Source organism: Mauremys mutica, chromosome 6 (genome assembly GCF_020497125.1).
Source record: "Mauremys mutica isolate MM-2020 ecotype Southern chromosome 6, ASM2049712v1, whole genome shotgun sequence".
Classification (NCBI taxonomy): domain Eukaryota; kingdom Metazoa; phylum Chordata; order Testudines; family Geoemydidae; genus Mauremys; species Mauremys mutica.
In genome coordinates this window covers 115711271-115728528 of record NC_059077.1, presented here as the reverse complement: position 1 = coordinate 115728528, position 17258 = coordinate 115711271, and positions in this window count along the sequence as shown.

The window sequence follows — 17258 nt, the reverse complement described above, 5'->3', positions numbered from 1 at the left end:
TGGCAGTGCTCCACTCTCATTTCTGGTAGCTGTACCCAGCTGTGACATTCCCACCCAGCAAGAATCACTTGCTAAAATTAGCTGTCATGCCCACAAGATGTTCTTCCTCATTGGCAAATGCTGCATCCCCTTTAAAAACAACCCCGTGGGCACTGGTGACCCTATCAAAGGCTGAGACATTGGGGAGGCTGTGGGGCACCTGTTGTGCCCTGAACACTCTGAAAGGTTCTGTTGGAGACTACTTCTGCCACTCACAGTACCGTTGGGACGGTGCCAGATACAACATGGCCTCTATGTTGCGGTGGAGTGGTGGAGACAGATGATAGAATCTGTATTCTCCAGAGAGAGCCCATGCTGAATAAGGCCACACAAGACAAGCAGCTGGCAGCACTGAAGGGCAAGGTCATGGACCTTATAATTGCTCCTCAACCAGCTTTCCTGTAGTGATTCCCAGAGGGCAGTAGTTTGGGCATGCTCACTGAATGGGTAGCTCCACCTCTGCTGAAGGCAATTCCCTCATCCCACTATGGATGCAGAACGCAGTGGATCCGTGGCTCATCAGGGCAAAAGCTAGATGAGGGTCAGGAAGCCCCTCCCCTTTGTGGCTGTGATGGCTTGGTGGCTACAGAGGTGCTCCTAATTTGGGAACACTGAGGTGAGGCATGCCCTCACCCAGCTGGAAAAGCTCAGTCAGCCAGAGCTCAGAATAAGTCAATACGCCTGATGCATGTTCTACTAAAGGCTGGCTGAAAATCCTGTCAACACTGCTAGTAAACCCATCATGTCTGTATGGTTATTCTGTAGGTAATAAGCTGTGAAACTCACGTAGTCAATGGAAAATCCTTCTCGGGGCAGACATGTACTTGACAGAGCTTTCGGTAACAACCAGCAAAGGCAATTTGAAGACTACTAGGCTAAGTAGATTTCACACACGGCCAGGAAATAAACCCCCCACAAGGAAAGTCTGCACCATTGCTGGATTTACACAAAATACTACAGCGTACTGTAGATGGCACTTTGTCATCTGCTGGAAGGGGCCTCCTTAACGGACAATAGGAACAATTTTCCCCTGAGGAAAATGATTTCTACTCTTTCCTTTAATGCAGGGAGTGTAAATGAGAGCAGGGGAAAGAGTTTCAGTCACTCTGGGGTGAAAAATCATTGCTGCAGTGGGAGTCTGAAATATGATGCCAGGCTGCTGATCAGCCACTGATGCTACCCTCTCTCATCAGTTACTCCTCCTAGCCAAGCTCATCCAGGCATTGAATTATGCAAGGCAGCTACATGGAGTTCTCTCTGTTATCATTAAGCTTGGTAATCTGGATGCTTTTGTGACAGCAGATGCTGCTGTTGACATGGAGTTTTTGTAGACTCCAGCTTTATATGTAAAAATCAGTTGTTTGAAGCTTGCCTGACCTTATCCAAGGGTTATATTAATTTTAAAAAGTGTGAATTAAAGACCAGTGAGCCTACATATAGGTTAGTGGCCGATGGAGAGAGGGACTCATTCCTATCACAGAAATGCTTTGCCATCATTAATAATAATGAATAATAATAAATAATAAATATAATACCTATCATTTATGTAGCCTCTTCAGAGAATCTCATTACAACTATGTGAGGCATGTCGTTAACTATCTCATCCCCATTTTGCAAAAGAAGACAGTCAGAGAGATGAAGTAGCATCTCTAAGATCACAGCAAGTCAGTAGCAGAGACAGGATTAGAACCCAGGAGCTGCTGGTTCCCATATCTATATGTGGGCTATTAGATCTCAGCATCCCTCATCCTCTAGTGCCGCCTTCCATTCCATTTTATGTTCAAGGCATCACCTTTTCCCTACAGGCTAGAAAACTTGAGGGTTCTTTGATTTCTCTGCTTCTTAACTCTGTTTCCAAGAGTTGCTCACTTGGCTCGAGTCGTTACATTTTTGCCCAGGTTGCTGAAGGCAAGAGCCTGGGACTCTGATGGTTGAGGTGTGGACTAGGGAGGATGGTGCCACAGATGCAGCAGATACCCCATCCATGCTGGCACTGGAGAGAATCTGCAGGAAGACACCCCTGTAATGCCAGCGCAGCTAAAATGATTTGGCTGCATAATGTTGTCTGCCTAGTTTGTAATGTATTAGGCAGCAGCGCACTAGTGCCCTCTCTTGGTTGGATCATGTCAGACCTTCAGTGCACGGTCCGTAGGTGGCCACTTGTGGGTGAACTGTTAGAGCTACTACTAGGTGAGTCAGAGCCACCCTCTGTTCCACATGCCAGTGGGAGCCATAATCAGCCAGCTGGGGACGGTAGGGCCTGTGTGTTTGCCGCCATGGATCAGCACAGTCTGTATGAAGCGGATGCAGTTAGGGTAAACAGGTCTCAAATTCTGCCCTAACAGATGGTTTGTCAGCCCAGAATGGCCGTGATCTGAACTGTGCACAACTGGCAGACATGTTGCTGAGTTAAGAGCTCTTGGCATCCTCTGCAAGCACTAGGTGGTTGTCATCTTATCCAAATTAAGACATATGGTCCGGTTCTGGCTTTCAGTGAAACATCTCTACATACAACAAGGAGGGCCATCAACCATGTCCCTGCTCTCTTCAGACTTGCTTTTGAATGCTGTGCAGTCCCGCTGGGCATTGCCCCACTCACGTCCCCCTATCTTTCGGCACTGCAGCAGTTCTAATTGACTGCTCATTTAAAGCCTGGAACCAGGCGGTACTGCAGTATAATTCCTGAGCTCATTGGGGCAGGACTCATCATTTGGCTCTGTGGGTGCATGATACCTAGCATAACGGGGATCCAGTGTATGACTGGGGCTCCTAGTCATTACAGGAACACAAATTATTAATAATAATAGTAATACCTCTAGCCTGACTTACGTATTAGTGTTTTGTCATCAGATGAGATCTCATGGAGCCATGGCAGAGATTTTAATCACCCTGATCATGAATGTCTCACTGCTACCTTGTGCTCCCTCCATCTCTTTGTCTTGTACTTGGATTGCAAGTTCTTTAGGATAGAGACCCTTGTTTTGTTATGTGTGTGTACAGTGCCTCATGTGATGGGGCTCCCATCTCTACTGCAACACAAACAACAATGGAGAGCGAGAACATGCCTCCAGGACTGCTCAGCTGAGTTCAAGAGAGCTCTAATTTGGGTTTAGAGTGTTTGTACCTTGATTTCCTTTCCAATTATAAGGGGAGTGTTTGTCTAATAGTTGGCGAATGGAGCGGACCGTCAGGACTCCTGGATTCCCTTTCCCTATTGCCTCCATCACTGATTCACTGTGCAACCTGGGGCAAGTCAAAAGAAGCCAAAATGTTCAAAGTTAAGGGGCCTAAAGTGAGGCACCCTGTGCAAGCCTGTAAGAGGTTGCAGACTCACCACCGTGGTACCTCCTGCTGGTTTCTCCGGGAATTAGCTCAGTTCAGTTCCAGAGCACCCTCTGCTGGTGGTGTCGTGCCTGTTATCTGCTCTGCTGTTTCAGACCCACGTTGCTCCCCTGCTCCGCAGTGTCCTCTTCAGGACACTATCCTCCAGCAGTGCCCACTACTCCATTCTTACCCCCCCTTCCGGGGGTCACGGCCGTCCTTTGGCTGGCACCCACAACCCAAAGTCTAGCCCCTCACTTCAGGGGCAAGTTGCAGTCTGTATCGGCTATGCTCCTCCACGGCCAGGTGCAGTGCAAGGGGGGACCCAGGCCCGCCCGCTACTCTGGGTCCCGACCCAGGGACCCTCTAGCAGCAGCCTCTCTGCCCTGCTTCTCTCCCCTTGTCTGCTTATCGTCCCTGGGCCACTTCCCCTTGGCCCTTGCACCTTCTTGGCCCTTTCTAGCAGGGGCCTGCGGCCTAACAGGTAACAGGCCAGAGCTCACCCTCCACCACCCTGAGCCTGCCCAGCACTGGTCTATCTCAGGTGCTATCCCTAGGAGCCAGTCCTCCTCCCTGCTTGTCAGGGAGAGACTCCCCCCTGCTCTGTGGGGCAGCTCCTTATATCTGGCTGCCCCAGCAGCTGCCTCCTGTCTGGCTCCTAACAAGCCCCACCCTAATGAGCTGCAGGTTTCCACAGCCGCCCTGGCTGCTTCTGCCCCATCCTCTGCTGGAGTGGGCCACTGCACCACTACAAAGCACCTAAATTAAAAGGAGGCCTGGTTTTCAGAGGAGCTCAGCACTCAGCTCCATTGGCTGACTGTGGTACAGTCCCCCTAGGCATGTTCCATTTCATCTGAGAAAAGGAGCGGAAGATGGATTAAGTAGTTCAGATGAATAAGACGCTATAAAGAAAGTGTCTGAGCCTGTGTCTGACAGAATTTGGATCTGAAGAAGACTCCTAAACACAGCAGTTCAGAGAGCTAATTAAGTAATAGATTTCAATTACTTCAGAACAGAATTTCCCCTCCAAACTACATTACAAGATTGGCATTAGTTAGCCAGAGTTTCAGTATCCGGACAAGGAACAGTCTATTCATCGTAGGTTTGGGACGTGGGATAACCATATAATCTATTCACATAGGTTTAGGACAGCACAAGGGATTAATCCATATGAAAATGGGAGAGCTCATGTCTAATGACATTGTTCATTCACTCGGGCCCCAATTCAGCAAAGCTTAGCGTGCTTGTGTCAGTCCTTATTTAGCAAAGCACTTAAGTTTTGCTTCTGCACTTTCCTGGCTAGGGCTGCACTGCTGAATTGGGGTCTCAATGGAAACAAAGATTTCTCTTGACCTGTTTCTCAGTCTTGCATGGGTTTATTGCTCAGCCCTCCCTTACAAATGTGACGTGTCTATTTCCCTTCCCTCTCCTAGCTAACCTATTTCTCATGGACTTTTAGCTCTCTAATTTTATGGTCTATTTTTAGCCCTTTCTCCAAGCTTTCCGGGGTACAACTTCCTAGTGCTGCAGTTTCATGCACATTTTATTAACGCTGCTCTGCTTTGGAGCTGGAGACCTTGACAGACCTTAACGGGAGCGGCTTCAGGCAGGAGCCGCATAGGTGGTTCTTTATTTCTCTTTCAATTCCACTTCTTCATTCTCACCTTGGCCTCGCTCTTTTATTACTCCCACTTTTGCTGGTTTGTGACACCACTGACGAATGCCAGGAGCATTAAACAAGATCTATTACAGCAATAAATGAGCTCACGTATATATTTCAGGAGATACAGTCAAGACAAGGATCAGAGAGGAGAGGAAATTTCCTTTTGGGAACATTTAAAGTATGATCAGCTACAGAAATGTTTCATGACACAATCAGGAAGGTAACTCATCAGATTTGTAATGCACTCAGCTGGGCTGCTGATGAAGATTTAGTCTTTGGCAGTGCTCAGCATGAACAGTTAGGTTTTTATATTTGAGTGTCTAAACCCTGGCAAAGCAAGGAAAAAAGAGCTGCAGACTGATTCTTATAGCGCCTGATCCAAAGACCACTGAAGTCAGTGGAAAGACTCCCATAAATCAGAAGCAATTGTAAAAGCTACCACACTTCCGGTCATTACAAAGGCATGGTCTCTTGCAGGAATAGTTATTAGATGCATCGTGATCCCAAGTCCTCCCTTTTCCCCTACACAGAGCATGAGTTATCGGGCTTGGCACATAGAATTCTGTGCTGGTTGTGCGGAGGAATCCTTCCCCACAGGCCGTGGAGCATGAAGAAGGTGTTCCCTGGTTCCCAGTAGCTACTGTGACTCATTTCCCTTCCCCAGCTCAGTGGAAGGCAATTGACAGTGGATTCATGTAGTAATGGGTCCACTGCCCACTCTTGTCCTTCCCACTGCATCGAAGGGATGACTTGGGCAGAGCCAGGGGTAAAGTGGGCTAGTGGCCACAGGCTCCAGGCTTACACAGATCCAGTGAACCCACCGGGTGCGAGGTGGGATGGCAGAGGCAGCAGTGCTCCTCTATCTCATAGACTGAACCAGGCAGCACAAGGGCATCCCCATCCCGTAGCCCGGAAGGGTGGTGAACGTCAGCCCTCTTACCCCACAGTGTGCCCCCCACAAAGCCTGATAACACCAGCTCTGTGCAAGGAGGGGTGAATTTCACCCGCAAATTGCCACAGGAATATTGCTAAGCATGGAACCAATTCAGGACTTTCAACCCCCTGCACGAGAAGCAGAGTTGCATTATATCACAGTTCACTGTATGCCACTTCCTCTGGGTCTGTTCAGTATACGTCCTTATAAAGATCCATCACTAGGATACAAACACTAAGGGGAATATTTTCTCCCTCTCTTTTCTTAAATAACCTTAAGAATGGAAGCCCATCCCCCACCCTTCTTTCCCCCGACACTTTTTAAAAAATTTATTTCCTCTGATCTATTTCCTGCTGTATTGATTTCAAGTAGCAGAAGGTAATATGCCTCAGGGATTTCCTAATGCACGCAGTGTAGTGTAAATTGTAGTCAATCTGACAGCCACACCAACTTCAGAAATATCACTGTAAATAATAATTACAGTGAGTTGCAAAAGGCAGCCTATAGTCCCCCAGTAAATAGGTCAGCTTTTCAAAACCGAGAACGTTTTTGTGAGGAACAAAGCCAACAACGTGATCCCCTGTTGGATTTTCCCAGTCCGGACTATAATACATTATTTACCCGCTAACATTAACTTTTCTATATCATATTATATTGGTCTTTCACATACAGGATTGTAACCGTGTCTTTAATTCTTTTGTCTTCAGATCCAAGTAAAAGATTTGAAAGTGAAAAAGAAGTCAAAACTCAGACGAGGCACAAGCCATGATTTTGTGATTTACATATTCCCCTTCCATGTAAATCAAAATGTAATATTTCACTGTCATTAGCAGTCACAGAAGGCTGAGCCTCAAATAGCCCCCAATTGAGCTATATATCATTGTGAGCAAGAACAGGAAGCGTGGACACTTCAAATCTTCCTTGCTTTGAGACTCCTTCAAAGTGCTAAGCACTCTCAGTTCTCCCTGGTTTCATTCTGGTTTAAGCCCAGAAGTAGTCTTACTGCAATCAGCTGGACCAGTCATGTTCTCATAGTTCTGCAAACGCTCAAGTGCTTTTTGATTTTTTTACATAGCTATATTTTGAAACAAAATACCCTTTTGAAATGAAAATGGCCAAAACGAAAATGTTTTTTCTGCCCAAACTATTTGTGAATTTGACCTGAAGTTGATAATAGTTTCAGTGCCCTGAAAAATTTAGCCAACCTCTTGCTCTGAAAGGCCATGACGTTTAAGGATGTGACCTTTTAGGTATAGAAAAACTATTTCAGGTAATATTCAGAGATTTTTGCAGTTCTGTCCGAACACTGTACCGAACACTGAAGCTGCCGATGCTTATTTAGGTGACTAATTAATTTTAGATATCCATTAAAAAAAATCTTAGAGACATACCCACCCAAAATGGATTGAAGCCCTCTTGCAAATCAGAAACACATTATTTAAAATAAATCTCCTTCTTTGACAGGTCTATTAAATATCTGCAACATTTGCAATTGTGGTAGCCACAGTGTTTTATTGTGACCTTCAACGAGCTCTCCCTTCACTGCACATCCAATTGCAAATATTAACAGCACCTTTTTGCTACTCTCACTTGGGACCTAATCCTGCATCTAAATACCCCAGTGAAGTCAATGGGGAATGATGAGGGTGTGCTAGGAATGCAGGATCAAGCCTTTGGCCCTGAAGGAGATGAAATTTCGAGCAAGTAACAAGGTGTTCCTGCTTGCGGGCTGGAAAATTGAATGTTACAGCATGAAAGCCCCTCTGCCACTGAGTGTGCTCTCATATATAGCACTGTAAACCTGCCAGAGTGAGGAGATGGAGGGATGATTTTCTTCTTATTATTTATTGGTGCTTTCCTCTAAGTTACAGAACTCATCACTCCCAAGAACTCTGCCTCTGAACTCCAGTGACTGGGGATAAGGTTGACTCAAAGGAACCTGTGGATTTTCACACATTCCATTTTAAATGTAAAATGGGTTTAGGGCAAAGAAGAGCATCTGTCTGCAGCTGTTGAGCTTGTGCCTCGCCCCTTAGCTTGGAATGCAGACATCTGGCTGCCTCTTAGACCACTGCAAATGCAGACTCATAAATCAGTGAGTGCAGGGGTGGACGAGGGAGAGCATAATCCCTCTAGAGACTAACAAGCCTATTCTCATCTCTCTTCATTGCATGCCCATTTCCCCAGTATTTACCAGGGATTTTCTGCCTGGCTCAGGGTATGGGGTAGTCTTCTTCCTTGTCACTATTTGTGATGCACCAATACCGCCACCTACAGGTCAGGAGAAGGCTTTTTATCAGTTCCCTGTGTTGAGACTGCTTATAGATTTGGAGAAACTCTGCCTGTTTAGCTTATTAAATATGCAACAAATGGGGCCTGATCCTGCTACCTGTCAATGTAGCCTGGGAGGGGCTGCTGGCTTCCTGGCTTCTGCCAGAGCTCATTTCCATTCTTAGTGCTGCTGCAAATCCACCTTCTGCTTCCTAGGATTCTGCTGCTGCTCATTCTGATGGCCACAAACATGCTGTTCCACTGCTTCTGATACAATGCAGGAGAATCTGAGGACACAGGCTCCCTGCAACCAAGAGGGCAAATCATTTTGCTGCAAGTAGGAAACAGCGAAGTCTCACACGCTCTAGTTAGTTCTGCAAGGAGCTGGGACCTGGGAAGGCGGCTCTGTGGAGCAGGTTGGTGTGTGCAGCAGAATCCTGACTGCTTTTCACTAGTGCGAGAAAGCACAGACCGAAAGGTCTTCTAAAGCTGATGAAGAAGAAAGTGCAGGAACAGGCAGCACAGGGACCACTTCAGCAACTAGAAAGATAGTCACAGGACCTTGTTCCAGATGGCAGATGACCCCACATGGAGCAGTGGAGCAGAATCAATCACTCAGACTTAACTTTAGGAGAAGACAGGATGTCTGCTGCTGACTGTCAGAAAAAGCATTTGTAAAATGTTGGTCTATATGCTGTATGACATCTCCGAATGGGCATTCCCCTAGCAAGCACTAGTTAGGGAATAGTGACTGCTGGCTCTGCCAGCACAGGTGCCTAAAGAATTAACAGGCCACATACATCAACCCAGCATTTAGAGCTATATACACTCTGAAACAAAGTATCTGGATCTCAGTTCCTCCTGCTCTCATCTGTTAAGAAGTGAGCGAAGGTAACAGTGTTTTCTACCACAGGACCACGTCTACACTAAACTTTCCTCTCTCTAAAGTTTCCCACCATTGTTACCAACTGAGCTCTAGTGTAGACGAGGTGCATGGGGCAATTTAACCATTGTGTCATGTAAAGCTGCTCAGAGCAGGTCTAGACCAGCTGGGTTGTTAGAACACCAGTGGCTGCTAACACTGGGTCTACATTAGTGCTCTCACTGCGTCTGCGGCTGCTGTTGGCATGAGACATTAGGGAAAGAAGGCTCGTGTAGATGAGGCCTAGATGACACACAGCAGTGTGAGGAATGCAGCTCCCTGTATAGATTTCGGAGATGCTATTAGCTGCTAAAGAACAAACATATCGTGATGGGGGCCAGGAACTGAAGACCTGTATTACACCTTTGAGCATTCTTTTCCAGTAAATCCTTGCTTCTGAGAAGTGAAAGAGATGCCAGCTTCCATTAAACAAGAGTTATTCACCATTTCCCCCCCACCGATTCCCTTTACTGGAGAAAAATCTCCCTTGACATTTGATTAACAAGCAAATACTAAGGCCACTTACATGCTCTGTCATTCATTTCTGCCAGTTATTATTACTCAGCAGCTTTTCTATTTGGGGGTAAGTTGCATAACATTTTTTGTTAACTGTAGCAACATAACTTTAATATGGGACATGACCCTGGACTCACCATTTGTGTTGAAGCCACAATGAATGTCTATCTCCAATCTGGTTTCTTTCCAAGCACAGCCTCATAACAAGAAGGTTGCATATTGGATTCTGGAGATATAGATGGTCACAGACACAGTGTTTAATTTGTGTCAGGACTGAGCCCCAGCAGCTCTAGGCTTGGCAGTTCCTAGCCCCGGCACGTCCGGGCTTGGCACCTCAGCCCCCCGGCACGTCCGGGCCTGACACCTCAGAGCCCCGGCATGTCTGGGCTTGGCACCTCAGAGCCCTGGCACGTCCGGGCTTGGCACCTCAGCCCCCCGGCACGTCCGGGCCTGACACCTCAGAGCCCCGGCATGTCTGGGCTTGGCACCTCAGAGCCCTGGCACGTCTGGGCTTGGCACCTCAGAGCCCTGGCACGTCCGGGCCTGGCAGTTCAGAGCCCAGCAATGTCCCGGCTTGGCAGTTCAGAGCCCGGCACCTCTGGGCCTGGCAGTTCCGTAGCTGTGACACATCCAGGCTTAGCAGTTCAGAGCCTCAGCACGTCTGGACTTGCCACGTCAGTTATGAAAGCATTGCATGGACCCAAGCCACAGAAGTTCACATCGGGGTGCAAGCTTCCCCAGAGTTTGGATCTGAAATTTTGGTTCGGGTTTGTCCCTTCTGAAAGATCAGGGATCAGGGAAAAGTGAAAAATTGAAAGGGTGGGATACTTTTCTGAATTTTGATGATAACACACTGGTCTACTCACATGCAGTGCCAAAGCAAGTTGCAACTCAAGTAAATTATTTCAGCTCAGTGCTAATGTGGACACGAGGACAAACGGATATAAATTGTCAGTTAGGAAATTTAGGCTTGAAATTAGACGAAGGTTTCTAACTATCAGGGGAGTGCAATACTGGAACAGCCTACCGAGGGAAACAGTGGGGGCGAAGGACCTCCATGACTTCAAGAATAAGCTAGATAAGTTTATGGAGGAGATGGTATGATAGGATACCGGGCTTAGTCAATAGGTTAATTAAGTGCCACACTGGTAAATAGTACAATGGGTCAATGATATGATATTCTTAATCTTTTTCCAGAGGGTATGGCTGGAGAGTCTTGCCCGCATGCTCGGGGTTCAGCTGACCGCCATATTTGGGGTCGGGAAGGAATTTTCCTCCAGGGTAGATTGGCTGTGGCCCTGGAGGTTTTTCGCCTTCCTCCGAAGCATGGGGCAGGGGTCGCTTGCTAAAGGAGTGGGGGGATCGGCTAATGTGGCCTGCATCTTGCAGGAGGTCAGACTAGATGATCATATTGGTCCCTTCTGATCTTGGATTCTATGATTCTATGATTCTATGAAATTGTCCAGATCCTCATAATATGGGCACCCCTTTGCTTTTTGGTATGTTTTAATCAGCAGCAAAATAGTTATCATTCAGCTTCGCTTCAGAATCAACGTCCTGCTCAGATGAATCAGTCCATGCCTTTCAGAGCTAGTCTTTCAGGCTGTCTGCAGACTCAGGCAGCCATAGCCGCTTTGTTGGGCACTCTTTGCAAACTCTTTGCAAGTGCTAGAGACTAGCTTCTTCTAAAATGCAAACAGATTCTGGAACACAAGCTGAAGCACCAAGGGAAAAGCACTGGTTTGCCGAGTCAGTGTGAGCTGGCCCAATTCAACCCACAGTTAAAATGGTTGACATTACATGGCAGCAGTCTCAAAGTATCACCCAAATCCTGCCAGCCCCTGCTGGCTGTCCTACGTGCAACTTTCCCCCCACCTCAGCTCTACGACTGGCACTACTGATAGCCTATCTCGGAGGCTGTATTCTTGCCACCTACGCCTCCCTCATCCCTCTCACCACTCCAGTCTCTTCTCTCCCTCACAACCTCAGCTCCAGATTCCCCTCCACCTGCTCTGACCTGCTGACTCTCCTTCCTGCATCCTGCCCCCAGAGCCCTTACATGGATTCCTTCCTGCAACCGCAGCCTCTGCTCCAGAAACCTGCCTCTGCTCCTTTTCACCTTCCAGCCACCCTCCCGCCCATTGCTTGGTTCCCTCCCTATACAATCAATATGCAGATTTGGAATCCTCACCTGTCAGAAGTCAATAACCGTTGGCTATCAGCCAACATATCCCCAAACAATGGTGGTACAGCATCCCTAATCCATGGTGCAGCCATCTGTGTGAGCATGAATCAGGCGTAGAAACCCAGAGAATATTTGTGATACGGGGCAGCGGTGCCCTTTCACCACCCTGACCTCCCCAGGGTCAGTGCTGGATTCTCCTGTACCCAAGCCAGGTTACGCTTAAGCCTGTATCGCTGCGCCGCAGTACACTGTGCCGACACAGATGATAACATCAAACAGCAGACTCTGGAGTTGGCGTAGGTTGTAGCTTAACTGGAAAAGGACTCCAGGGAACCCACTCACCGACTAAACCATCAGCGAGGGTCTCCCCTTATATGTCTGCAGCTCAGGCAGCCCACAGGGAAAGGGAATGTCGTGTATCAACTAAACTCTGACTGACTTAGGAGCCCTGCCCTCCATCGGAAGGACAGCAGGCTCAAAGAAGGGCCTACGGGTTGAGGTCTAAAGTGTGGAAAAACAGAGAACGGGTGTGTAGGTTTTGTACAGGGATACAGGAGAATCCTAGTGGTTAAAACTCTTGACTGCCTTTCAGCAAGGGCAGAATTCTGTCTCTAATTACCCCTCCCCTGCAGAGATTGACTTTTCCCCCTTAGGCACTCTGGGAATACACACATAAACTTTGAATGGTTTAAAGCAACAGATTTGCCCACATAGAACCATTACGTAGTACCCCTAGCATCTAGCTAAACCCCTTTCCGTGTGTGTTAGTATCTATGATGAGGGGAACTGAGAGAGACCTGGAACCTACACAAGGATTCTTCAAACCCCAAATCATATTGTGTTGTCCTACCTCAGCTCTTCTAGCCTTCCCCACCACAAGGGATGAGTGTCTGGTGATGGAGGCTGGCCTGTGGGCAGACAGGCCTCCTCTCCTGACGGCCCAACACTCACACTTTCCCACCTGACGTAGTTAGGTCCAGCTCCTCTCCTTTAGTCAGCGCCTGCTTTGATTTCCCCTGGCTGTTTTAAATGCCCAGAATTAGAGTTGGCTCCATCCTGAGACAAACCTGGTTCAATTTGGCTCAGCTTCTCTCTAGCCGTTGCTGTACTTCCAATATGTTGGATAAAGATAAGGCCCTTCAGCACCATTGTGCTTGATAGCATGTTCTTTTCCTGCTTTCTACACTAAGGGGTCCATTCTCCTGAAGTCACCCCCCCCCCCAATCGATGGAAGTGAAATCAACGGGGCTACACAGCAGTGGCGAAATAGATCCTTCATTTTCCCTTTGCTGGTTTTTTTCTTACCAGGTGTGTTTTAGTTGTTTTGCCTGATTAAAAAATAAGGAAAAGGATTATTACAAACAAAATGAGTGAGTTGAATCTGGCCCAGTGACTTCAGTCCTTTTAACACCTCCATGGCGTTTCTTTTAAAACACTTACCTCTGGCATGATTAACTTTTGCTTTGGAAGGAAGGTTTGGACGTCACTGGAGAGGCAACTGATGGTCCTGATTTTATATCAGATGTTTCTTTCAAAAGAGAAAAGTTAACCTGACATTAATCCTTTCCTTAACCCATGTTATAGTGTGCGCTCCTGCCAAGAGAGGCAGATGTCTGTTTCAAAACACGCTTCAGAAATCTTAGGCTAAACAACTTTTTGAAAGAACTTGGATTTTGGCCACTTTATATTAAGGTTCTGTTTACAAAAAGTGAATACATATGATTAATAGATGTTTTAGGTGTGTTACAGACACGACAATATGTATTATAGATTGTTACAAGCATATCAGTAGAAGGTGCAGTAAAATGGCTATATTCCATTGTAATAAGCAACCTATCGACCTGTTGGGCCCTATAACAATTGAATAATCATTTATTAATACACCTATTCATCATTTATTAATTTAAAGTGACAGCTGGATTTAACTTGGAAATATGGACTCTTATGTATCTGCGACGCTAAGTTATACCTTGGCATGCTCATATAGAACACTCCCAGGGACAAATCTAAAGGCAAAATCTGGTTCACGGTCCGTGTTCAGACAGACATGCAGTGACCCATGCTTTATTTCAATAGCTTGGATGATGCCTCCATCATAAGTCCATTAAAAAGCTTTTTATTGTTTTATTTTTCACCAATCTGGATAAAGCGATTAAGTATCATTTACCAAAACTGAAACATACCTTCTTGCAAACCTGCTTACCTAGAGACGACACAGAAATAGATATGATGATACATTCATACACAGGAGTCAGTATATGTGCAGAGGAGAAAGATCAAAGAAATACAAGAAAATCATTCTTGATGTTAATTGATTGCCTGTTGCACTCTGAAGTAGGAGTGGGAAGATGTCCGGTGCATTAAAAAGGAAAGCAATGACTATGTGACTTTCTACGTTATTTTGTAAAATACATGCAGAGCAAATGAAAGCATTAGAATATTCTTGGTCAATATGCTGGGGCTGTTTAAGAAAAAAACCCCTCCTTTTATTAAACATATTTATTCCTTAACAAAATCATTGTTAGTAACTATAATATTTGAGGCCACCTATCACCTTGGCTCTTACATTCTTTTGAGTGAGTGAGTGAGAGAGAGAGAATGAATCACACAGAATGCAAGTACCAGGGGCTGGGGGGATTTGTGCATGGAAATTCTTCCTTACATCATGGAATATCTCTGAAAAAAGAGGATAAATGTGCTTCAGAAAGAAAAATAAACGACAATGTTTTATTGCTAGATTAAAAGGAAATGGTTGAGTGTTATGGAAAATAAAAAGTACGTTGAACTCTTCCTGTAACTTTAATTTGCAACCAATGGGAAAGGCCAGGACTCCCAGACATGAATATTTGAAAGATGTCGTTCATATAGAATATTTTGCTAATTGATCCCCTCTGGAGCTGTGATTGACAAAGAGATTCAGCCAATCATCTCCTTCCCCACATTTGCTATACTCCCAACCTGCTCCAAATTCACTTTGTTCTGTTTACACAGAACAGCATTTACTCCATTATACCGATTACATACAATGAATTTAGAAAGTTGTTACTTCTGGTTCCTGGTGATACGTACGTATGTACATACGTGTGAGTGAATGTGCTAAGTGCACGCACATTTTTCAGAGAATCTTACTAAATAATAATAGAGATAGAATGGGTCAGATAATATCTTTTATTGGACCAACTTCTCTTGGTGGAAGGGACAAGCTTTCGAGCTTCATAGAGCTTTTCTTCAGATCTGGAGAAGATATCCAGAGTGCTCTGTGCAGCTTGAAAGGTTGTCCCCTTCACCAACAGAAGTTGGGCCAATGAAAGATATTACCTCACCCACCTTGCCTCTCTCCTATCCTGGGATCAACATGGCTACAACACCACTGCAATTAAATAATAACAAACAGGAAGGACTAAAATTAGCATTCTGAGTGTCTGAAAGGCTGCCAAAGAACAGAAGCGTTACTTAATTAAATGAAGTGGATTTCTTAAATTAGCTTGAGAAAACAATTTGCTGGAACACAACTAAAAACACCAGTTCTTTTGAACTTAGACCCAGGGGATTCACTACACTGGACCAGATGCTTTCCTGGCATCATGCCCTTGCATGTCCAGCCACCAAAAGGACACTCTTCAAAATGAGAACACTGAGAAGAGACAAACACACATTTGGAATAAAGGTAATTCTCTACTCTGTGTAGCATAAATGTTGACCTAATGCCTTGGCACTGAGGAGTTTAAGAGCCCCCGCATTAAGGATGATGTACTTTGTTATCAGGATTCAGGATTTCCAGAACATGCTGTTGCAAAGGAAGTTAAGCTAATAAACCCAGATCTGTTTACTATAAAGCACTTAGCTCTATAGTCCCATCTTGACGAGGCGATTAACACGCGTAACTCCCATCCATGCAAATAGGAGTTGTTCCCAGCCTTGGCAAGATTTCAAAAAGTAAATAGTGAGTTTGGATACCTCAGTATTGGAGCGCCCAACTTCAGACATTTGAAAGGGCCCTGAATACCCACCCTCTGAAAATCAGGCCCCTGCGGATGTGTCAAGATGATCCCCCAAATCCCAGGGCTCTCACTAGTCACTAATGACTAGGGACCTACGAAATTCACAGTCCATTTTGGTCAATTTCACAGTCATAGGACTTTTAAAATCATAAATTTCATGATTTTAGATTTTTAAATCTGAAATGTCACGGTGTTGTAACTGTAGGGGTCCTGACCCAAAATGGGTTGGGGAGGTCTCAAGGTTATTGTAGGGGGGGACTCAGTATTGCCTCCCTTACTTCTGCACTGCTGCTGATGGCAGCACTGCCTTCGGAGCTCGGTGGCCAAAGAGCAGCGGCTGCTGGCTGGGAGACCAGCTCTGAAGGCAGCGCCACTGCCAGCAGCAGCGCAGAAGTAAGGTTGGCAGGTAAGGAGCCGCTCTCCAGCTCCCCAGCTCTGAAGGCAGCACAGAAGCAAGGGTGGCAATACCGTGACCCCCCCCTACAATAATCTTTTGGGTCAGGACCCCAGTTTGAGAAACACTGGCCTCCGCCGTGAAATCTGTATAGTAAAGGGTAAAAGTACAAAAAAAGACCAGATTTCACAGGGGAGACCAGATTTCATGGTCCATGATGAGCTTTTCATGGCTGTAAATTTGGTAAGGTCATACTAATGACCTTTGAAAACCTTGACGATGGTGCCCAGCACATCAAGATAAAGATATGATCCTTAGGTTATGAGGACAATTGATCTGGGAGAGGGAAAATACGGGGGGAAAAAGATCTTTGAAATTTTCCTTTTTTAAAGCACAACATACTAAACAGTGCAGTGACCCTTGTTCAGAAGTCAGCCTTTGCCAAGTGTTACAATCCAGTGATATCGGAGGAATTTTAACGGCACCCCCTCTATATGGAATCACAAGAAATATGCATTTACAGTATTTATACCTGACTTTTGCCGAAGGGTGTCTACACTGTCCGCGTTCTGAACAGGGATAGAGCAAAACCCAAGGTGTAAGTGAGCGAGCCCTTTGCAAACATAAAACGCAGGGTCTGATTCCCCAGTGTGTTGTGGCAACACAAAGCTGACCTGAAGCCGGCTTAGCAGGCCACTGGGGTTCCCCCAGCACAGAGGGGTGCTCTGGGAGTTGGCTGTGGGAACGTGGGCATGGCCAGGGTGCCACTGTGCCCCATGAGGGCTCTCGGAAGGGCCAGTTGGGGCTCTCGGCAGGAAATATAAATTGGAGCAGCTTCAGGCCATTCTAATTAGTGCCAGGGACTGGGCTGGCATCCGGGGGGGCAGCCTCAGGACTGCAGGAGTGTAAAAAGCTGGCGTAAAGCTCCAGGTGCACCGAGTGCTCCTCAGCAGCAGCTCAGGACCAGCACGACAGTTTCCAATGGGGCTTTTGGGTGGTAATTCCACCGGTG